Genomic DNA, 24,047 nt, shown 5'->3' with positions numbered 1-24,047 from the left:
GTGAAAATGCACATAATGGTGCAAATGAAGAAAAAGATGAGCTAGATGAGGGATGAATGCTTCATTCCCATTATCCCAAGTCACCATAAAGAAGTGACTTTTCAAAAAGAAAAAAAAAAAAGAATGAGTCATCCATGCACCATAAAGACCGACTTTTCTGCTTTCATGACCTCATAGAAGGCTTTTTAATTTTTAGGTAGAATTGATGGTTTAAAACTCATCACTTCCCATTTTGGTCCCTACTCTCAGGCCATGATCCTGATACGCTGCAAATCCAAGGTGGGAAAATAATTATATTTTTATTAAAAAGCATGATCCATCTCACCAGTTCTTCAGGGCCGAACAGTCCCAGCATCTTTTGATGTCTACGTTGTTCCTGCTCTGTTAACAGATGAGTGTGGAATGATACTCATAAGTCACTAAGTGAATTCACTGAGTGAATAAATGAATGGAAGGAAGAATAAAGGAACCATCCATTGAGACGCTCCATCCATGTTTAGAAGTTGTTCATTGAAACTGCATTCATTCACTGGGTTTTACCTACGTAGACTGTGAATGAGCCCCTGGCTCTGCAACGTGGGGCATATTCAGTGGGAATCCTGTGCCTGTAGGTGTTACCCCAACTGTAGGTCAGAGTTGGAGTCTCTATTCCAGTCATTGTAGTTATTACCTTCCTCTCCTGTAACCTGAAGCATGTTTACCATATATATTGGACTCGCTTTCTTCCAACAGGTTTTCCAGTGCCGTTATACTCGTTGCGTTGTACAACTGTTTGTGAGTGCACTTAACTCGACTGGTACAGGAATAAATGATGCTGTCACTCTGTCGGTTGTCAGTAACATCCCTTCTCGTCTCCTGATTATAAGTGCTTTTCTCTTGCAAGCCTCCTGAATCCTGCTGGGCCCTAAGTTGCTAAGCATTTTCATTACACTTGGTCTGAACTTATCAGGATTTCCTATCCCCCCTACTCCGGGCAGTGAATCCGGCTCATTCACATGCTGCTAGTAGAAATGCAGGGCAGACACTACAAAATCTATCAGCGGGCTGTTTAAATCCTTTCATTTCCTAAAAGGTTAAAAGGCCAGATCTTTGAAATGAAGGGTTTTGTTTTGTTTGTTTTTTAACCCATTAGGCTGGCACGGGGAGTGACAGTTGGAAAGTGTACAGTAAACTCCAGCTATTGGCAGGGGGTAGGTCCACAGCACACATGGCCATGAAAATGAAGGCAAAACATGGTTTTTAAACTTACACCAAAAATTTCACTCTGAATTCAGAATAGAAGAAAACATCAATTACAACAGTGAGAAAGTCTCATAGAAACTCAGTCTATAATATTTTATTAATATTATCTCAAAGATAAGTTAATCCTTTTCTAGTCTTCTCAAAAAAGCCTATTTACTGAGAATTCCTAATAGGTTGTCTTCTACCTGATTCTAAGTTTTTGGAAGAAGGCGCCTGACTGGTATAATTCTCTTTGTGTGGATGCCCAGCCACTGCCAACACGTGAGGTTTGCATCTGTGGGAGCACAGTAACCTGTAACTAGCTCGACTGATTTCATACCTCATTTTCACGTTATCATTTATACCTACGTTTCCTTATGTGCAAAATAGAAGGAGAATGAAAGTTTCATAGTGTGCAGCTGGCCCCAAGATGTGAAGATCCAAGTATAAAGAGAGTATGCAGGGGGAAACTTAGAGAGGGACAGTGGAGCAGGGATAAAGAATTCCTCAAGGGGACCCAACTTACTGGTCACGTATCGGAATGTGACTCTGCATCTCCAAATACCAAAGATGGCAGAGAGGGAGCAAAATGTAATGTGGTACCACTGAACTCTGCAAGGATAAGTCAAGGTCATCAAAATAAATAATTTAAATATAAATACCTTCAAAATAAAAGTGGGGCCCAGGTGCCCAAGGTATTAATTGCTAACACTGAGCAGGTACTATCTATGTACCAAGCTGTTTGTCGTATTAGTGTGTCCCATTTAAAACCCATGTTCCTAGATGCTGCCTCATTTGCTTGGTGTTAACTCCATGATTTATTCGATTTATTCATTTCTAATAATAATAACAGTAGCTAACAGAGTGTGCCTGGCAATGCTTTACACGTGTTCCATATAATAACTTATTTAATCCTCACAAAAACCTATTATCATTGTCCCCACTTTACAAATGAAGAAACTGAGGCACAGCGATGGTTAGCACCTTGCCCAAGATGAGACAGTAGTAAGTAGTTAAATCCGTGCTGCACTCTGAGCCACACGTCAGGCAGGAAGTTCCTCTCTGGTGCTGACCACTGATTATAGCCATAATATGGCTATTGATTACATTAGTTTGGCTTTTATAATTACAAAGAAAACATTGAAAAATGTAAGACAGAATATGAACAGATCACCTCTGTTCTCCCCAAAAGATAAAATTTAGAATAGGATTAAAGTTACCTTGACATGGCCATTGGCACTTACCGTTGAAGCAGCCCTCTTAGAGCGTCAGTGCCGTTAGGCCAAGAAGCAGCTCTTCTCAAAGACGGTTGAAGCCCCCAAGAGAAAGACTCATGACCACTGAGCCAGCCTCGTCTGTGGACGTGGTGGTGTTGATAACTAATCGTTGAGGGTGGCTCGCCCCTTGGTTTGCATTCCAGTAGAGAAAGTGCAGTAACCATCAGTCAGTAGTGTTTCTAGATCCTACCCTCGGACTACCTTTCCTCTTCCCATGGAGATGCAGACCACCTAAGAAGCCTGGACATTCTGGGAGGACTTCATACCTAACAGAAAACGAGGGAACCTTTGGGATTTTGCCCTTCAGAGGCCAAATTTACCAATGAATGGAGCAGTCTCCATTTCCCTCCAATTGGAAACAGATCAGAAGCTTCAGGGCATTAGAAAATACAAGCTACCTAACAAAATGCTAAGTTAAAGCATCTCATGGATTTTTGGCTCTTGATGTCAGTTTATGGATGATTATAACCCTGCTGTGACTCTCCGTGCAGACTTGGCAGTCTCTAGTAGAACTGCAGCCAAATGCGACGGTGACCTCTAAGACTATGGAAATGTGCCCTCCGGGGCTGCCATTCCTCACTTCAGCTTTTGGCCTGGGCAGCCAGTCCCTGTATTGAAAGGGTAGCAGTTGCTAATGGTCCAAGGGGACTTAACAGGTTCTTGGCAATGAAGGGAACAAGGGTGTACAGGAGCCCTTGGAAAGTCCTCTCGTCAGTCCGCTGCCTTCAGGCAGGACCACCCAACCATCCCAGCAAGATGAGAACAATCCTGTGTTTAAAGATTTCCAAAGAAGCAACTCCAAACCCCCTTTGTCAGCTTTCACTTTGGCAGAATGCGCTTTGGTAGCTAGGCTGCCCCTGCAGCAGGAAAAGGAACCTGCCTTAGAACATTACGTAATTGACAATGTTCTAGATAGATAAATGGATGGATGGACAGACATACGGACAGATGGACGAACAGACAGACTGATGATTGATAGATAGATAGATAGATAGATAGATAGATAGATAGATAGATATTGAAAATATTCTAGATAGATGATCGATGGAGAGAGAGAGTGAGGTAGATAGATGAATAGATGCTGGAGAGAGAGACAGAGTGTGAATAGTTGACTGTGAGAGACAGTTAAACCCCTAGCAATGAGATATACGAGAAATATTTATTACAGAATTATATGCCAGAGGAGTCCTTTAACCCATTCAAAACAGATGCCACCTTCCATTGTTCTGCTGTAGCATTTTCCACATACTTCCGTTACAGCACCTTATCACGTTGCAGCATTAGAATTTGTTAGCTGTTGGTCTCCCTGGCTGGAGTGTGAGCTTAATAAGGCAGAATTATATCTTATTCTCCTGTGTAGTCTCAGCATCTAGCCTCATGCCTAGTTCCACAGAAGGAAGGAAGGGAAGAAGAGAGAGAGGTAAGTAGGTCAACCAATATGATAAATACATTCGTATAAGCTGATAATGCCCCTTTGAGGAATGCATCATTCCTAATCTTTAACGTTTCTGTACCCATACTTGACATATCTGATGTCCCATTTCCCCTTGGTTAGCTATCACATTCAAAGTCAATACAAGTATGTAATCTGCCAGTGTTGGAAGAGTCTGATAAATCTTGCCCCCATTTTACACCATTCTAAGAAACACCAGTTCATTATGACACTATTTGTCTCTGAAATAATTTCCACAAAAAATGTATTTCATTAGAGTTCATTGTTAATCTATATTTTCCATGACCTGGGCTCAGCCCGTGAGAGCTGGTGTGGCAAATGGTGGGGCATCGTCCCAGCTGGTGACTCTCAGTGCACTGTACGCAAAAGTTCTCAGCCGGTGTGTTCTCTCTGCATTTTCCATCATTGAGTGTGTTGTTTCTGTTGGCTGTCTTTCTGCCACTGACACACAAAGGCTGCCACAAGGTGTGGGGGTGAAAGGATGAGCCCCACATGCCATCATGGGCGGTTAAGGGAGATGAGGCAGCGAGCCACTCGCAGCTCAGGTTTGCAGGGAAGTCCCGTGACCAAAAGAGTCACCGAAGGGAGCCAGAAGGAATTGGGGATGGAGGAATGGCGTGACTCTGAGGGGATTTTAGGAGAATGGAAAGTGACAGAGTGTGGTGCTAGGGACATCACTCCGCAGTGACCCTAAATGCCCAAGACGGTGTCCCTGAGCCCGTAACCACATGCATGGATCACCCTGCCCCTCCAGAGTCCTGACAGGTGGCTAGTCTGTCTGGAGTGACTCCCCTTCCTTCTCCCCAAATCCAAGTCCTCTCATCTTTCAAGGCCCAGTCCCAGGTTTGTCTGAGTTTTTCCTCCTCCACGGAGGATCCTTCTCCTGCCCTTGGAGCTGTCTCTTTCTTTAACACCTCTTGACGTCTCTTTCCCCAGCTAACCATCACTCCCTGGGCATTGGATGCGGCGGCCTGCCACACCCACAGTCCCCTTCTAAGGAGGGTGGCCGGCAGCAGTTCCTCACACCGAGGGACTTGGCTTTGTGTCCTGTGAGCCCGCAACCCTAACCATCACTGATATTGGATTGAGGCCCATGGTTTAACCAAAAGGCACTGGATTTGCTCCAAGGTCGACAGTGTAGCATGTAAGGCAATTGGGCACAAGAACTGCCCACTTGGGACACTGGAGTTTTGATGATAACTGTGTGGTTCAGTTAGACCCTCCCTGGGAGTCATCTCTATTCTTAACATTGTCATCGAGTTTGTTGTTATTTGCACTTCCCATTGGGCTGAGATCTTTTTTGTTCCTTCTCCAGTTCACAGAGTCCTTGCAGACAGAGTCTTGCCTTGTCCTTCTCTCCCCAGCCCCCACCCGCATACCTGGGCCCCTGGCATTGAGTAAATGTTTGTTGAGCCAGTGAATGTGGAGTAGGCCTGATGCCTTCCCCAGGGAGTCAGTTCCTCCATTGCTCCTTTTTGGGTTGTGCAGCCAAGGTTTGGGACAGCAAGGTTTCCAGCGTCACTGACCAGTGTGAATTGGGCCGCTGAGCAGAGCGTGGAGCTGGAGCAGCAGTTGGCCTAGGATTTGCCTGGAGGGATAAACACAGACGTTGCCAATGGGCTCCCTGTGCCAAGGAGATGGGAGGCTTGGGGCCTGGGAGATGGGGACACAACAGTCCCGAAACAAGACAGAGCCGGAGACATGAAAAGTGACAGCGGCAAGTCTAGGAAAAGGGACAGACACACATACAGACAGGTATACCAACTGATGTTCATCCAACCACAACACCTCTCCCCTTGCGAGTCAGCCCCAGCTTCCTGCCTCCTCCCCTGGGATGTAAATTCCTCACAAGCAGGGGTGGCATGCCGTTCACCTTGATGGGCTCAGGGCCTCGCTAGAGCCCACATGGGGCCTGGCCTGGAGTAGGCAGTGATGGTTTTGAACCGGAACTGAATTGATAGAAGAGGATTTCCCGACCTTTCTTGACAGGAGATCCAAAGGACTACCAAGGTTTTGCTCACCTTGGACATTATGAAGTTGTCTCCCTTAAATCTAACTGTGTTTTCTTGACACAGCTTAAGTCCATTTCCTCTCCAATGGTTTAAAAGGCAGGAGGTGGTTTTTCAGCCATTCAGGAAGAAGGAATGCTGTGTATAAAGCCTGGATTCAATAAAGCCAGATTTTTAAACACAGCTCTTAGCATCTTCTGCTACAGACACTGGTCTGGGCAGGGCTTTTTATTTTATTGAATCCAGCTGAATAACTTGACTACATTAATAATGGGGCTTAGTTTCCAACCACTGCCTCCCGGTCTTTTCCCCTAAAAGCCTTATGGTACTTAAGCGACTGCTAATACATGAATAATTGCTGGTGGCATCATTTCCTGCCGTGATTTGACCACCAGGATGAGGTTTTTCTTCTTGTACCTAACCTGGAGGGCTCAAGCATGCCACGTCTGGGCCTACAAGATCGTATGTAGAATACAGTAAACTTATCTAACTCCCGCTATGATTGGGGTTGTATTGAGTTTCTTTATGTTGAGATATTAAGGATTTGAGAAGATTCTGTTGGGTGCATAGTAACACTGGGCTGAAGGGAATCCAACCTGAAGGTTGTCCCGACCTCCAAACCTGGTATTTCTGTGGCTCATGGGTGGTGCCATTATGGATTGGCAGGTTTTAGTCTACAGTCAAAGGTGCTGTTTATTAGCTCCCACACGGCCATACTTATGCTTCTTTTTGAAGTTCCCCTGGAAGATGACATCTAACCATCTCTCTTTACGTTGGACTTGAGTGATGATGGTTCTTAGTACCGTGTTTCCCCGAAAATAAGACCGAGCTGGACCATCAGCTCTAATGCATCTTTTGGAACAAAAATTAATAAGACCCAGTCTTATTTTAATATAAGACCGGGTATAATATAATATAATATAATATAATATAATATAATATAATACCGGGTCTTATATTAATTTTTGCTCCAAAAGACACATTAGAGCTGATGGTCTGGGTAGCTCTTATTTTTGGGGAAACACAGTATCCGTAGCTGTGACAAGGTATCCGTGTAGAAGACACGCTCCTAAAAACAGACACCTGTTGACAGGAATATAGCCTAGCGCCTAAGAGTGTAGACTGGAGCCATGCTGGCTTGAGTTTGAATACAGCTCAGCCACTTTCCAGCTGTGTGACTTTGGACAAATCACCTCCTCTACTGTGTCCCACATGTGACGTGGGGATTATAATAGTACCTGCTTCACTGAGTCAGTATGAAGTTCAGATGACTTGATATTTGTTAAATGCTTAGATCAATGCTCGTACATAGTGCTATGTAAATGCCTGTGAGTGCCTGTGGTTGTCATTTTGTTGAGCATGCAATGCATTTATTCCTCTCCACATAGCCTCCAACTGGGATGAATAGTAATGTTGATCTTTCAGCTGACATGCAGTCCAATTTAACAGAGGGCTAAAAGTTAGGTAAGACTTTGCCTCTTAATGCTTCTTGGGCAAAAGTAAAATATTATTTCTTTTCGTCTGCAAGCTTGATTTGTGCATTGCTGTGGAGCTAGGTATGGTGGGGATATACAGGAGTGAAATATGTGACTCCCTCCTCAGACAACTTGCAATCAGACTGAAGAAATATGACTGTCATATGTCAAGGAGCAAAATAAAACTGGAGAGCAGACACAATGCAGTATCAGAGATGTTTAGGAGACGTAGATGTTAAGACAGCTTGAATGGCCAGGTAAGCCTCCATGGAAGGTTTCCAGGTGGGATGAGCTGAGTTTGAGGACTGCATTAAGGCTTGGGTGATAAAAGTAAGGAGACGCCATGAGATTGAAGACAGGGATGGAGAATGACGAAGGGTGCTGAGGGGTTCAGAGGGAATGGGTGAAACCCTGGGGTGGGAATGACTCAGCTCATTGGAGGAGCCGTGAAGACACCACCCCAGCCGTCACCAAGGGTAAATTGCACAGTTACCATAGACACTGGTAAGAAATAAAGTGAGAGAAGTAAGATGATGGAGGTCTTCACGAAGCAGACAAGTGAGTTTTTAGAGTTGGTTTAATAGAAAAAAGGAAGTGAGAAAGAGGTAGGAAATATGATATAGAAGGCTTGGCAGCTGTGTCACCCACATGTGTCTGTGCTGCAACATCAGTGTCTGAGCAGGGACTTACTTCATCTCCAGTGATGGGGGCATAAAGACAAGTTGGAGAAATAAAGATATTTTAGTGTGTGTGAGTTATGGAGTCAAACCATAGCATATCCTAGGCATCTTGTCCTGGTTTAGAGTTAAAGAAATGGTGAGTTATTTGAGGTGTGGGCGTGTGTGTGTGTGTGTGTTCCCTACTTTTTTAAGTCTAAGTTTTACTGGTACAGAACGAGACACAACTTAGAGTAGTTTTTGTTTATATGAATCCCCATCGTATTAGGTTTTTATGGGTTTTTCTCAGAGCTTTTTGAAATGTATTAGGTTGTTCGGCTGTCTCTTTCCTCCTCTGGTGTCTTTTATTTTCTCTGATTGGATGCTGTGCTTTGTGTCCTCGGGTAGGCCCATCCCAGTCTGCGTAAGGAGCAGGCAATACTCATCTGCTTAGTCCCTGTGCAATGAAGGCAAATAAACAGCACGTGGGGGTGGGGGGAGGGGGGTGAGGGGAATCTGTGTTCTAAGAACTGCTTTGGTTTACACACCTATAGATACACTCAACCAGCACTGCGGGTCACATGTACCGGCTGGTGAAGCTGAGCATGAGTCACTTCTAAATTACTCATAGAGAAACATGCTTCTTAAAAGCCAGCACCGTTGGCTTATACATGGAGCCGGGGGAGTAAGCAGGCAGCCTCATAAAGCCCTCAGGCCGCCCGTGACAGCTGGCGTGCACGGTGCATCTGGTGGGAAGAAGGGGTCTCAGGCCTGCCAGCCCTGGGCTGTGCTTTCTGCTTGGAGGTGAGCATCTCCATCAGTGGGAACCCCTGCACTGAAGCAGTGGGTGCCCAGGATAAATTTCCCATCTAGCCAGTTTCTCTCCCGGTCTCAATTTGGCACTAGTACTCTTGATTAAGGCCATCAATGACAGTCTAGTGGTAGAGACCAACCCATGTAAGCCTGAAATATGGAGAAGTATGTCAGTTCAACAAAAGGTCAGGCAGGGAGGGGCCAAGGAGAGAGAGGTCTGAGAGCCTCACAGAGTCCATGAACTTCAGCCGAGCCTTTAAGGGCTTAGTTCGTTGTGGAGGAGGAAGAATTCCATCCCAAGCAAGATGGAAAAACCATCTGAGCAAAAAGAAAGCATAAATGGCAAAGGCTGCACCTTCACTTTAGCCATTAGGAGTCTAAATTTTTTTGACAGAGAAACATATACACAGCAGACAAGAAATTAAGAGAACGATCACAAGGAAGCCCAAGGCACTGCTTACTAAATTGGTCCAAAGGAGGGATTTCACCAAATGCAAATGAACAAAGAACAATACATGTGACTCAAAATATCCATGGTGCTCTGCATATGAGAGGGTGTGAGTGAGGCAAGGAGGTGACCTTTGAAAGGTTTCAAAGTTGTAAACTTTTGCAACCACATTGTTTTGATTGCTGGGAGATTTAAGAAAGGATTACCTCAGGGTACCATTTTGGAAAAGTGATGTTTTAAAAAACTACTTCCTGCATAATATTTTGGGACTTTTTTTTTTTTTTTTCATTCTGTTTTTGCTTTGAAGGCACACAATTCAAAGGTCCGTGAAAGTAGCTAAATCTTTTTTGAGAAACTCATGCCCAGAAGTATAGAGGTTCCGGCTCCTACTTCATCTCGTCTTCCGCTCCTGGTCCCTCTGCCAGAATTTCATTTCACTGAAGCAGGGGTGCCCCACCCCCATACCAAAAGGAAGTGCATTTGGCCCTGGTTTTCCTCCCAGCCCTCCCCCGCCCCTTCTCCCTTTGACAGGCTACTGGGGCACCATTATGCCAAAGTGGCGACATTGTCCCTCACCCTGAATGTGCGACTCTGGGCCAGACATTCCCTGAAGGTCTCCTCTGAAATTTGGGAAACAGGAAATGTTAAGAAAATTTCTAATTTGCCTGATCATGTGAACTCCTCTTTCGATGTTGCAACAGAATTTTGGAAAGCAGGGCTCTGAGCTGTGGTTGTACCCTCCTCATCGAAGAACATTTACTCCTTTGAGAATATGGTAGATTTGACTATCCAGCCCCAACTTCCCTCTTTCTGAACCCTGCCTGATGCCTAAAGAACAAAACCAGAAAAGAAACCCACTCGGTCTTGGTTCCGTGATCAAGTGCCAGCGGGGCTGCTAAGAAGGGCCCATGTTCCTGTCCCTGAAAAGCCCTTTGGCATTTCATTTCAGCGCCCATCCCTGCAGACGCGTCCGTGCAGGCTCAGGTCCTGTCTCCAGAACCATCACTACCTGTGTTTGGAGTAGATGATTGATGATTAGGCTTTCTTCCCACACATTTGGCTTTGATAATCTCCACGCAAAAACATTCAGATGCCAATAATTTCAAAACAAAGTGGCTTCGAGCAATCTTTCTGGAAAGATGGAAATGCTCCCTATCTTGATAGGAGAGTGGGTCCCAGGGGTGTGTGCTTTGGTGAAAATGCATCAGACTGTAGACAGAAAACATGTTCCTTTTGCAGTGTGTAAATTTCACCTCCATGAGAATTTTTTGAAATAATAAAGTGGCTTGAGTTGGGCAAAAATAAGAAGTAGACATGCTGTAAATGACCCCATTGAAAGAGATTTAGAAATTTTCCAGTTGGCCAGCACAAACTAAGAACTATATGTGGGCAGTCCCCACTGTACGGGAAATCTTTGCAAGGTGAGCAGATTCAGCCCAGCTTATAGAAACGACAGCTGGTTATGTGCACGCGTCTGTGTTTTCGTAGGTGTTTTTTTTTGTTGTTTTTTTTTTTTACTTTTTATCTTTATATCCATTCTTGTTTGGCTCATTTCCCTGTTCAATTGGATTTTTGTCTTCTATTTCCTGAACACGACTCCTCCACAGTACCTAATTGCCTAAGCCTGTAAAAAATGAATGTCCAATAAATGTCCACTCATCTTGAGGTGGAGTCCCTTCCCCTCATTCTGGAACATTCTACTGAAATTTGCCAGTGCATGTTGGCCTTAAAGGCATATGTAAAAATGGAAAGTGAAAGGAGAAACATCCATACTTATACAACTTTTGAGAAAATTCCCAGCTATCTCCGTTTCTAAAAAGCCCATTTCAGAACTTTTACTTTGGAAAAGCTATTTTTGCCCAACGAGGAGAAATAAAATGTGCTCACTAAGCAGTGACATTAATTTAAAGTAAGAAAACTGAGTTCATGATTCTGTCTGAATGTGGGCGAAGGGAGGCAAAGATACTCTTGCTTTTCCTCTCTCTTTCTTTCCTCCTTCTCGTGGCAAATCAGAAGAACAGGTGTGGAAATTCCCACAAATTATACTGTGTCAATTTACACGTTTGTATACTGAGTTTCTGGTTTTCTGTGACAAGTCAGTCTTTTTTTTTCATCATCTCATCTTGAAACTAGAGAGGAAGGGAATAGAAGGGTGAATTGCTAATATCAGAGGCTTCTGGAAATTCCCCTTTTATGGTACATGAGTCTTTCTTAAGAATAGTTCTCTTTCAGTTGTGTTTTTGTGATTTTGGTGAAAATCTCTCTGCCCAGCCATACCTCTGCTTTAGCTAAGCATGATCCCCACTCTCTTTCGGGCAAGGGCCTGGATGGAGATGGTGAGAGGGAGGATAACTTGATTTGCCCTGCCTGGAAGAAAAGAGCCCCATCTAGATCCTTGCTAAAATAAAAGTAAGTAACCTGAACATAAATCTATAATCACATGATTTTAAATAGTTAACCTCTCCAGTACCTTTTATAAACGGATGACGTTCCCACGAACTCGTGACTCACAGCCTGCAATGGAGGGCGAACTGGCAACTCTATAATTTCTGTTGGCAGTTTGTGTGTTAATGTACACGATCATTTCCAGTTACAGCCTGGCATCATTGACTCCAACCGACCTGTTTTCAAGTCAGTACAATGCAAGGTTATTTTAAAGCAAAACGCTCCCCCGCCCCCCCCCCCCCCCCCACACACACACACACACACTCACACAGCTTCAGAGGGTGCCTTATTCCAGAAGGCTGTGGGCCTTGGATTCTGATGCTGGGACAAACAAGCTGGTGTCTGATGTGTCCGCAGGTGGACAAGGCCACTGCAGGGCCAGCAGGTCCAAGGAACCCCTGGAGGAAGGTGGATTGTGCCACTCTTGGGACTGGCTGGCAGGCTGCCTGGGGGGCTCGGAGGGACCAGCACAGATTGACAGCTGGAATGTGGGAGAGTGTGTGTCAGCCAGCCCAGGGCTGGGTCATGAGGGACTATGCTAATTAGCAAAGTCCCTGCTAGGGTCAGGTCACTTGGAGGTCAGGTAAAGGTATCAGGTTATTTCTGCATTGGCAGACGGAGGCGGTGGGCTAAAGACCTTCACTGCAGAGCTGCTCTTGGCATCTGACTCATGGCACCTCAGGGCACCACTAGGTTAGACAAATGCTCCTTGGGCAACTTGGACTTCCTACAATCCACTCCTGCAGCAAGGACCTCCTACCTGGGACAGCCAGCCCCCCAGGCCTCTGGGGTACACACCCTGTTGCCTCCTCAATCAAAGGAACCCTAGATTCTAGGCCAGGTAGATTCAGACCCAGTCGGACCTTTTTTGTGAAATGTCTTGCCACGTTGAGCCCTGAATCTGTTTGTTTTCTTTCTAATTTTGGCTTTTAAAAAAAAGAATGTTTGGGTACAGTGTAAAAGTTTTTCGTGTCCACTTTGGAAACTCCCTAGTCATCCTGAAACCGGACAGGTGCCTGTTTGTTTCTCTGTCAATAAACAGTGCGTGCAGGGCGTGGAAGTAAACTGCTGTAGTCACAGAGCCGGGTTCAGTGTTCGAGAAGGACTGTGTGTCCCGCGTGAGGAGTAAAGCCTGCCTCACCCCTTCTTTTTTGATCTTCTGATAGAGACCACATAGTGTTCTCTTCACGGTATTTTGATGGCATATGGTGTATAAACACAGGTGTGACCTTTACACTGTGTACAGCGTTACAATTATAATAAGTAAGAGGAGATAAAGCCAGCTGGAGTTTAAGGGTAAAGCTGAAAACAGCTAATACTAATTTTCACTGAAAACAATGTCACAGAGCCAGGCATAGGCGCCCCTCTAGGGGACTCTGTTCAGTTGCCTCTCACGTGGTTTTATGAACCAGTCCCAAGCGAAGGGTTTTCATGAAATAAGCCATCGCTTGAGGTGCAGACGTGCTTGATGACACACTCTGTGCATACCCTCCAGGGCCACCCTCCCGGTGGCACGCTCCTGATGTCTGTCTGGGTGGAGGGGAGAGGTGCGAACTTTGTTTAGAACAAGGCATCATGAGATGTCTGTCCTGGATCCATGCTGGCTGGCATTTTACTTCTCTGGGACTCAGTTTCCTCACTTAAAAAGTAAAGGGACTTGGGCCCGATTTCTTCAGTTTCTTGCATTCTGGTTTGTCCAGCTAGAGTCCCAGCTTGGGAGCCTGACCCCTGTTGGGTACTTAATTCCTCAGGAAAAAGAAAGAAATGGTCAGACCCACAATTAACTGAATTGTTTATTTGTGCAAAGGCTTTCCTACTTAGCTGCAGGACTTGTTGTCCAAGTTTGAAGGAGGGTGACCCCAGATTCTTGCTCACATGAGCTGCTGCTGTGGCTTTTTCTCACTCAGTACCAGTTGCGGGGGGGCGGGGAATGAGGGGAGGAAAGGGAGAGCTAAGTGGCCAAGGCTTAAACCTCCAGCCCCTGAGGTGCCTGAGGACAAGTGCTTCTACCAATCTCTGATCCCCAAGGAGTTCTGGAAATCAGGGCTCTGGGTGCAGAGCCCCCTTGGGCTCCAAAGTTCCCTGGTTTGCAGTTACTGAGCAGAGAGGGGCCCTGCAATACCCAGGCCTCTGAAGGAAGCCTCTGTTTGTGTGTCTGTGAGTGTCAAGTGGACAGGCAGGTAGATGTGTGGCGTTCTAGTACTGCTCAGGTAAGGGAAAGATGGGGGAAAGTACAGATGTGGGCATTTGGGGGGGGGGCTTACCAATATTCTAAGGCAGGGCTTCTCAGGGGGGCGAGTTTGCCTCCCAAGGGACAATTGGCAAGGTCTGGAGACATGTGTGGTTGTCCCAAGTAGGCAGGGGCTGCTAGTGGGTAGAGGCCAGGGATGCAGCTAAACATCCTAGGAGTCTCTCCCCCAGCAAAGCAGCATCCAGCCCAAAATGTCAACTAATCTAAGTTGTACAGTTCAGTCACATTTCGTAAGTGGAAAGCACTGGGCTGATGTGAATGGGAAAAGTTATTGGTTGCCCGCCCCCCACACACTCCACCCAGGGACAATCCACTGCCAATTTGCTACTGGATGAGGCTTTGTGTTAACTTGCTCCCTTCATCTCTTTGCCCTTCCTCGTGTTTTCTGCACCCTTGGCTATTTTTATTTATTTATTTTGCTTCTCAACAAACCCCATGACTATTAACTGGGGCATTATTCAGGGCCATAATGGTTTCTGGCCTTGCGTCACACCAGTGGTCCACACTGGGGTCCTGGGAGACAGAAGATGAGCCTCTGACCTGCAAAGAGGCGGGTAGGACAGTGTGACAAGTACTCCAGGGAAAAGAGGAGGCGTGGGCTCACAGCCATCCTGACGGCCCGGCCTGCAGGGCCTGCAATTGGCAGAGTGTCCGGCATCTGGGGAGCAGCCGTCCTCTCCTCCCCACCTCCCCCACCGACCCCACTGCTGCATTTCTTTGTCCCTTCCTTACCTGCTGGCCCTAGATTCTAAGCCAGGTGGATTCAGAGAAGAGGGTGGATTCCCACTTCTCCATCTCAGCCACCACCCTGCTCTTCCCTCTTCCCACCAACAGGGGGCAGCAGAGAGCAATAGACGAGTCAAAACGCAACAAACCCAAGCTCTGCACCCTCGGGTCACCACGTAGCACCCTGTCTTCCATCCTAGCTGGTCGGCTCTCTTGAGACCTTCCTTTTCCACCCGCAACCCCCAGGGAGCCCTCCGCACTCAGTGCACCGCACGTTCCACACCGACCAGGCTATGGATCAAGTTCCGCCTCGTGACTCATTTGATGTTACTGACTTGCTGGATGGTTTCTCCACTTTTGAAAGGAGGGTGTGTTGCCTCCTCAGGTTGACTGTCCATCCATCCCTGTCGGAAGGAGCTATGCTCTGTCCCTGCTGTTTCCTCCAGGCCGGGTGCAGCGCCTTTCAGGCTGTGTTCAGTGCAGTTCTGTTGATTGACAGAGGGGACACTGCCATCTGTTGCTTGTCCACTGTGCCCCCTTCCAGGGACGTTATCTCACGGCGTTCTCACCCCAGCCTTTGCAGCCAAGTCTGTCTTTATAGAGTAATAGACGAAGATTCAGAGGCATTAAATATTTTGGCCAAGTTTTAAAGCTATGAAGTAGTAGACTTGGAAATCTAACTCCATTCTAGATTCTCCTACTCACCATGTTGCCACCATATTGCCCACAGTCCTGAGACTCTTTGACCAACGTGTAATGAGTCTGTCTTCCTCGAGCATAGAAGTCTTTATGGATTGTGCCATTAAAATAGTTTTAATTTTGATTCACTTATTCGTTCATTTCGCAAACACACAGCTTGTGAGTGCCAGGCACTGGGAGATCCTGGGAAGACAGAGATGAATCCTACACGCTGCCTTGCAGGAGAAGGAGACAGGCATGTCACAGTGAGCCCAGCAGTGAGCAGAAAAGGGGCAGGATAAGAAGCAGGTATGGGGCGGGGGAGGTGATGGGATTTGGTCAAGGAAAGCTTCGCAGAGGAGGCGACCTGTGAGCTGGGGTCAGCTGGAGGTATGAGGTTCAGGGCTGATGCTGCCAGTAGCTGCAGTGGAGTTTAAGCCATGAGGTAGATGTGGGGAGAGGCGAGGCTGGTGGCATGGGCCGCTTCACCTGTTGGTAATGGGAAGCCACTTGGGGCATTTGAATAAGAGAGAAGGACCCATTGGCTTAGTGCCATAAGAGGAATCCCCTGATAGCAGTGCTGAGAGCAGGCTGGAGGGGACGAGGTGAGAGAGGAAGATCAGGAATGATGCAGTGGGGTTACGAGATCGGCATCAGTGAGACTGGAAAGCAGAGACATCTCTACATAGAGATGACAGTGGTGGTGTGTCGGGGGCAGGGAGAATCACTTCTGGGGTTCTGCCTCGATTGTAGGCTGTCAAGGGAGCTGATTGGGCTTTTAGATGCAGATTTTAGGAAAGCTAAATGAGTTCCCTTTAAGATGTGTTGGGTTTGAGGTACAGATGGTTACATTTGGTTCCAAATAAGGGTCAGAGCCTCATAAGAGATTTGGGAGCCGTCAGCCTAACGGCCTTTAGCAAGTTTGTAGCTGTGGTCAAGGAAGGGTGCAAGGTCTCTACTGCTTGGGGGGGTGGCTGTTTCCATAAATCTGTCCCTCTGTGTGGAATAGTATTGCAGTATATGTATCCCTAACTACCTACTCCAGGTTGACAGGAATGGCTCAGCTTTGGAAGGGTCAGGTACGTGATGAATAAGTGATTGTCATCCTTTCTGGACCATTAAGACTTCATGAGTATCTCCAGCATCCACCTTCAGGCTTCCCCTTTCCAGGGTCACCCCTGATTGTTTTCATATCATTGTCTTGTGGAAGCCTCCACTCCTCTCTATGTCAGCTCTCCGTCTTTTTCTGGACCTGCCATTGGCTTTTGAAGTAGCCTACCCTGCATAGAGCATTCCAGGTAGGGACCTTGTGGCTTAGTTCAAGGTCAGAAGTCCTTTCTGTTGGGTTAGAAATCCATTCCCGATGATGACAGGCTGGTCTTGAAGACCTAGCTTCTCCTGACTGCAGAGTGCTTCTTTTAGGCTTGTAGCGGATGCCTCAAAAGCATTGCGTCTAGGTTGAATTGTTTCTTGGAGAGCTCACCTTGACTAGTAATGTCAGGAAATAAGAACCTAAAATCAAAAACTACAAACTCTGCAAGAAGAACTTCACCAGCTTCAAGCTTTTCACACTGCTATTTTCATGCGCGTTTTCTATCATTGCTTGTACTAAAGAAGGTTCCCAGGAAAGGGAAATTGAGATCTCTGACAGTTAAATGGAAAGATGAGAGAGGAATGGAACCAAATCACAATTATTGAATGTCAGTCCCTGTACTGAATGCAGAAGTCATTTATTCTGATGACAACTCTAGAATAGAGTCTGGTTTTCCACATTTTATGAATTAAGAAATCAAGGCTCAGAAAGGCCAAAGAACTCATCGAACATGGGTTGGATTAAGCATAAGGGAAAGAAAAGAGAACAGGTAACTCATCCAACTCATTGTCACAGGTAGGAATTTGCAGAGTCCAGTTCTCCCCTGTTCTAACATTTGTGCCCCTTGCTCTCCACCACGCTGCCTCCTGGAGGGTGGAAGGTGGAGGTGCACAGTCAGAGGCTGAGGGAGGTATCTCAGGTGAGAGAGAGTGGGCCGGCTCCCTGCAAGTGATTTGGATGGCATCTGAAATCTGAGCTGAAGTGATGTGAGTGTGCTTGCCTCTTGTATTCTCTGCTGAAGGAACCATTGTCAAGTAGGTGGAAAAGACTAAGATTGACAACACCGTGAGGCATTATCATTTGGCCGATCCACCAAGGGCTATCCCGCAGTTTCACCCAACTCAAGGAATTACATCTTCCAGTAAGAAGGGAACCTCTGCTAGGTGCTGAGGACAGGCACCTGAGATTGCGTTGTTTTTGGCTTCCTGGAAATACTTTGCACTTTATTATTTAGTATTAAAAACATTTAGGGGAGTAGCACTCTGTAGATAGGCTGGTTGGTTGCTTTGACAATAGCTCTGTGCACAGATCCTACTAGAAGATTGAAGAATAGATTCGGTTGTCACAATCCCTTCTGCCTTCACTTGACTTGACAGTAATATTCTCAGGCATTTGGATGAACTTGGGGGAAAGTGTTTACAAATTAATAAAAAAAAAAAAAATCTTCAACTTGACGAATTTCTTGAAAGATATGTTTTTAAAACTTCAAGTACCTAGAATTGGGTACAGAAGGTGTTGCCAAGAGTGGTGACTCTGCTCAGCGAATAATGACCACATCAAAACCCCAGGCTCAGTGTGTGCGCCCCAGTTCTGCTCGCATAGCAGTTACATTTGGTGTCAAATGTGTGTTTCTAAAGAATGTGAACACTGTTTTCTCTTAGGTAGATAAACAAACTCCTTGATGTCTCTTTATAACGATTGGTTAGTGAGCCTCTCGTCAGCGGTACAAAGCGGTGAGAACATAAAGGAGATGTTTTGCAGGTTGGCTGTTGAGTAAAGACTATTTGGATGGGGTCTCCATGCATCCTACCCTAGCCCCTGCTTGAAGTTTTGAGTTAGTATTTCTCAGATTGTCATCCAAAGCTGTCCTGCCAGCTGCTGTAGATTTTATGTAGAGAGAGCAGCTACTAAGCTTGCTACTTCCCGGGAAAGAGCCTGGCCTTGAGAATTAGCCAACGGGCCCATTTAACTCTGTTTTTTAGCTGGTTTACCCAAGGGCTCAATGCACCACTGAAAACCTCCATATAACAGAAGGCCAGTGTTTGGGGGGCATTTGGTTTCAACTTGCTTGTGTTTGAACATTTATATTTATCATAGTGCTAATCTCTAAGGGACTCAAATCACATTAAGAGCTTTATCTAAGTCTGCCAAGGAAATTAGCATGTATCCACATGACTGGGAATGATGAGAAATTGGGTTGGGCCAGCAGAAATTTAATAAGCTCCGACTTTCATTTCAATTATCTTTTCCATGAGATTTTGTTTTGAAACCCACTCAGTCAGCCATTCCCCGTGTACACATTTCCCCCTCCACTTCCAGCTGTGCTGTCACTCTCATCCCGCCCCTCGCCCACGGTGGCCTCCTCACCTGGATGAACTGGACTAGTCCAACTTGTCCTTCTCAGAACCCCTGTGGCTACGTGTCTGTGCCACACGTGCTGCCACTTAGGCTGTTCCTTCTCGTGGCGCCCCTTCCTGGCTTCCCACCCACTTGCCTCCAAGTAGAGGGACAGCAACGGTTGTAATTTTCTCTTGAGTCCACCCCAGAGTTTAGGTCATGCTAGTCACATACTGATGCTGGGTAAATAGTGTGGACTGAGGGTTAATCGGTTGGGGTGGAATCAGTGCGGTGGGAGGAAGATGGGCCACAGGGGAAAGTAGCTTGACACTGTTGGTGTGGAGAGGGAATTTTGAGGGGAAATCTGCACAGATTAATTTCACCAGTCTATGAGGCTAATTTATAGAAAAAGCACAAGAAGGGGGAAATTCTCTCTGAGCAATTAGAGAGGTGAAAGAGAATCAGGGAATGCCCCTGATTCATTACAGAAGAGGAAACCAAGATGATTCTACCAAGTAATTTGTTGAAGCTACAGTGAGAGTTCAGTGGCCTGTTTGTCTTCTCAGGGGAGATGTGGCTTAGCACTCTAAGGGGTGTTCCTCGCAAACTAGAGAAAAAGGATAGGAGTCGCTCAATGGAGGCTGGAGTCCGTCCCCAGTCTCCAAACCCAGACAACTCCTTCCTAAGAATCAGATTCTACGTTGCAGCCCAACATTCCCACAACTTCTGTTGCCGGAAGTTCTCCAGGATGTGCTCGCTAAGCTTCAGCGTTTCTAGGAATCCCTACCTAAATCGACTTCTTTGTCCCCTCCATGGAGACTGCTGGCATATCAGACTAAAATAGCTTTCTCAAAGGCTGAGCAGAGTCTGGGTCTAGTATTTGTGCCAGGCTGTGGGGTACAGAGAACAATGAGTAGTGATAGCTTCATAGCGTAGGGACAATGTAACTTGAGAGAAGACATGGGAACAAAAACAAATGCTAAGACAAAGTGGGGGGCTGGCAAATTAAGTGGGATAAAGGAAGGGGGAAAAAAGAGTAGCTATACATAGCAATAAAAGAAGAAAAATCATTACAACGCTCAATGGACAGAGAGCAATTTTCTGTTTTCCTCTGGGCTATCATGGGCCCACCACTGTTGCTAGAAGGTGAGAGCAGAGTGCCTTCTGTGGAATCCACTCCTGAAGTGGTGATGCTGAAGAAAAAGGAGGGAAACCTTAGCAATCTTTCTACCAGATCTCCGTTTCTTTCATTTCTTGCAAAGTGTGGGAAAATCACATAGGGACAAAGGAAAGCGCTCTCTCCAAATCTTATGTCAAGGGAACCCTTTCTGTAGAGAGCCATATAGTTCTGCACTGTGCTTGATTCCAAACAAAAACTAGATAAAGGGTTAGAAATATTATTAGTGGCATTTTGTCTCTTCCTCACTGCTAACCCTCTGCCAGGCCACTATAATAACAGTGTTGTTTTTCATGCCTGAAAGGAAAACTGGAGATTCCACCAGGAAAAGGCTTTTAAAGGAAGGCTGCATTATTGAATTATTATTTGGACTCTCACTCTAAATATATGAATGATTCCAATTTCTTTTAATATGGGTCGAGGGTGGCCGAATTAAATCTCTCTGGACTAGAACAGCGACTCAGTCAGAAATAAGTCCAAGCTCCTGAATGTCAGCCAATGTTTATGAGATAAATGAGCTTGATTTTTTTTCTCTCTTATAATTCACACTTTTTCAAAGAGACAGAGCAGTTAGAAATAGTCGAGTCACTGTTTTCTTCAAGCTTACGACACATTAGCTCTGTGAAGCCCATTTAGCTCCGAGTCATAACTACGTTTAGGGAGGCCTTTGGAAAGGCGAGATATTTTATGTCAGAATTCTGGGTATGAGTCCTGGTTCCACCGTCGATTAACCAACCATGTGTCATTGGAAGAGTTGCCTATTGGTCACCTGTAAAGTGGGGGTGACAGCTGTTGATTGGAGGGTCAAACCAGTTGATGGATATGGAAGCGCCATGCCCACTGCAGTATGCCATGTGAATATTTGTTTTCGTTTACAAAGGTACCTTTAGAGTCATGGGGAAAAGAAGGTTATTGTTTCATTCTCGATGCAGTTCACTCACTATTCAACATTGTTTTTTGTGTCCTGCTACGTTTCGGGCAGCAGACCAGGGACCAGGAGGATCCATTAGCACTTCCTAGCGTTACATTGCATTAGTGTGAGGTTTACTCCTTACCCAGCACCAAATGATCATTTTTTTTGGCCTTTAAAAATAAGGATAAAAGCCCAAGAGCCAGAAAGATTAAGGATTAAGTTAATTTTAAAAATAACAAATCTTTTCATATATTCTCTTCTCATTTATACAGTGCCGGTAATTTTTAAAATTAGATTTTCCTCTGGGCATTTCATACGAAAAATGATGAAGTTCCCTGTCCCTTGTAATTGCATTTCTTTTGATTTTCTTTTATTATGACTTGCATATCACTGACACTTTTTCCCTGGAATGTTAAAAGTATACATCATCCAGCTAAAAGGAAAAAAATACTGTCTTAATAAAAATGGAAAAGAGAGAGAGGGAGAGAGTGGATATTCCTCTCTTTTGGTTCCAAACAAGGCCAAGTCCTCATTCCTTGTTCTTCTTACATGCCAAGGTTGATGTCATGAATCCAAACCAGTTTTGAGTTATCTGAAAAAAAAAAAAAGGAAAAAAAAGCAGTTCAACAATCTTCTGAAGCTTGAAAAACAAATTTTCACAGTCTGATAACCAAAAATGACTGAACGGATTTTCTCTGTAATCTCCAGAAGGGATGGTGGTGGGGGGGAGAAAATAGTCTGGGAAAAGACTTAAGGGTGGAAAGTTTCAGTTCGAGGGGGTCCAAGAAGTGCTGGAGGGACTGAAAAGGAATAACGTGGTAATCCTGAGTACCATGTGATTCTGTTACCTGAAAGCCATAAAATTCCTTTGACTGATGTATTAACTTATCATTGAAAGTTACCACTACTGAATATTACTTATGAGTGGTAAGTAGGACACTTCCAGGGAAGGTGTCTCTTAATTTTTCATAAAATCATCTCCACATCATTGCAATATGGCTTTCCTTGCATTTGAACTGCTCTGACTAGCTGTTGTGTGGCTCCCGAGGCTGGCATAGCTAGTTGGGACTTCACGTAGCCTGCCTGGGCTGCTTATTTATTTTTTCTTTTGATGTCTAGACTATCAAGCACATTCCCAGCTTCTCTATTAGGATAGTTACTTCCAGGTTCCCTCTTGTGAAACCAGCTTTGGGATTCAGGCCTCCATTTGCACCCAGAATAGAGGGAATGGCAACTCTGGGGCCTTCAATGAGAACCAAAAAGGCCCTAGTTGCCTGTTTCTCCCAGTCTCCCGATTGCTTAACCCATTTCATCCTTCCTGCTTTTGACACACAAACACAAAACAGAGTCCCAGAATCTGCAAGTTATGTAACCTTAGAAACGGAAATGGCCTTCAGAGGACACATGGGGCCTTCTCTTCCTGTCACAAATGAGGCTCCTAAAACCTGGAGCGATGACTCCCTAGACAGCAAGGAGAGGGCCTGTGCCAGGACTAGTCTGCACCCAGACCGCGTGGTGTGCCCACTGTGTGGACCGTGACGTGACCGAGGATAGCCGAACAGAAGGACTTACCCCGGTGTCAGTCGGGGGTGGCGTGGTAAGCTTCTGAGCCAGGGCACGACTCTTGCCTCAGAAAGGATCTGTTCCATTGTCAAACATTAAAACTTGGAATTCTTACTTTCTTATTGAAAATTCTTATAGACATGAAAGCAGTAAAATTATAATTTTTTAACATTTAAAATTACCCTTAAGAAAAATTACCCTTAGTAAAATTTACCTATTTAAATCTGTAATCCATCAACCATGAAATTACGCCCGGAGTCAAATATCTCTCAAAAACCCTCCAGATGCATATGGAATAACCCTAATATTTCTTTTCACAGTTTTTTCAGGTTGTTTTAGTGATTAGGATTACCTCTGAAGACATGTAAATGAGGTTTCAGGTTTAAACGGAAATGAAAAGCATATAAATTTATAAGACTTAAGAATTTCAACGATTTGGCAGAGGTGAAAACTCACACAAGGAAACATGACACTTATGGGGTGGCCGGTTAGCTCAGTTGGTTACAGCGTGGTGCTGGTAGCACCGAGGTTGCCAGTTCAATCCCTGCATGGGCCACTGGGAGCTGCACGCTCCTTAAAAAAAAAAAAAAGAAAGAAAGAAAGAAAAGAAAACATGACACTTAGACATTTTCATCTGCTCATTTATCCAATGCACATCCCTCTCCCTTTCCAGGTGTCCCACCACTACCTTGCCAGTGTTTTACCCTGCAAGGGTGTATAGAGGTATGTGGAGCAAGTAGCTGGCTCAGACCTCAGCCAGGATGGCAGGCCTGGCGTCCTGTCCGGCTGCCATGGTCAGGTGGCCTTCATAACCTCACACCATCTCCTGCAGGTTTCACATCCACCCCTGATTCCCCCATCAGCTCTCACAACCAGGATCCTTTCCCCAGGATGAGGGCTAGACGGTCCCCACACAGCTGTGGCCAAATCCTTTCCGTGGCTGCAGAGGCCGCAGGTGCTCACTTAGCCAATGTGCAATCCTCTTCCTATCCGAGAAGATAGGAATCACCATCTTCCAGAAAACCCAGAGCAGCCTGTCCTGGAGAAAGACAGACAAAGGGAGACAAGGGACACAATCAGAGCTGAGGGATGAACGTCAGTTGATAAAATGCAAGACGGAGAGAGAACAGGAGAAAAAGAAAAATACAAAGGCAAAAGGAAAAACCAGAATGGAAATTTCAGGAGGAAAGGGATCTGGGACTCAAGAGAGGCATCCTGTGTGCTTTACCAGAATGCCAGGGGGTGAACACCAGCTCAGGTCCTCCCCCTGCACTCCACCCCGCTGTGCAGTAACCCCACCGGGAAGGATGTGAGGGTCCGGTGCTGCTGTACCAGCTGAAGTGTCTGAGACCCGGTGACTGCCTTCACTGGTCCAGCTTTGATTTGACGTACCGGAGATATCACACTGAGTGTAATCTCCCAGGTACAACTCCTGAGCTATTTAAGGAGAGTGTTTCTGACTTGTTTTTGCCTGACTACAGCCATCAACTGCTCCCATGAACTTCCAGCCTT

General features: G+C 45.6%; 1 protein-coding gene across 1 annotated transcript in view; it reads left to right on the top strand.

Moving 5' to 3' along the window:
* Positions 1–24,047, top strand: part of BCL2 (BCL2 apoptosis regulator) — a 167,271-nt gene that overhangs the window by 125,363 nt on the left and 17,861 nt on the right. The gene's annotated exons all lie outside the window — the stretch shown is intronic.

This window comes from Rhinolophus sinicus, chromosome 4, assembly GCF_057876585.1.
Source record: "Rhinolophus sinicus isolate RSI-liver-muscle chromosome 4, RSI-T2T, whole genome shotgun sequence".
Classification (NCBI taxonomy): Eukaryota; Metazoa; Chordata; class Mammalia; order Chiroptera; family Rhinolophidae; genus Rhinolophus; species Rhinolophus sinicus.
The sequence above is the reverse complement of the archived record's forward strand: the minus strand, read 5'-3'. Positions and strand labels throughout refer to the sequence as shown.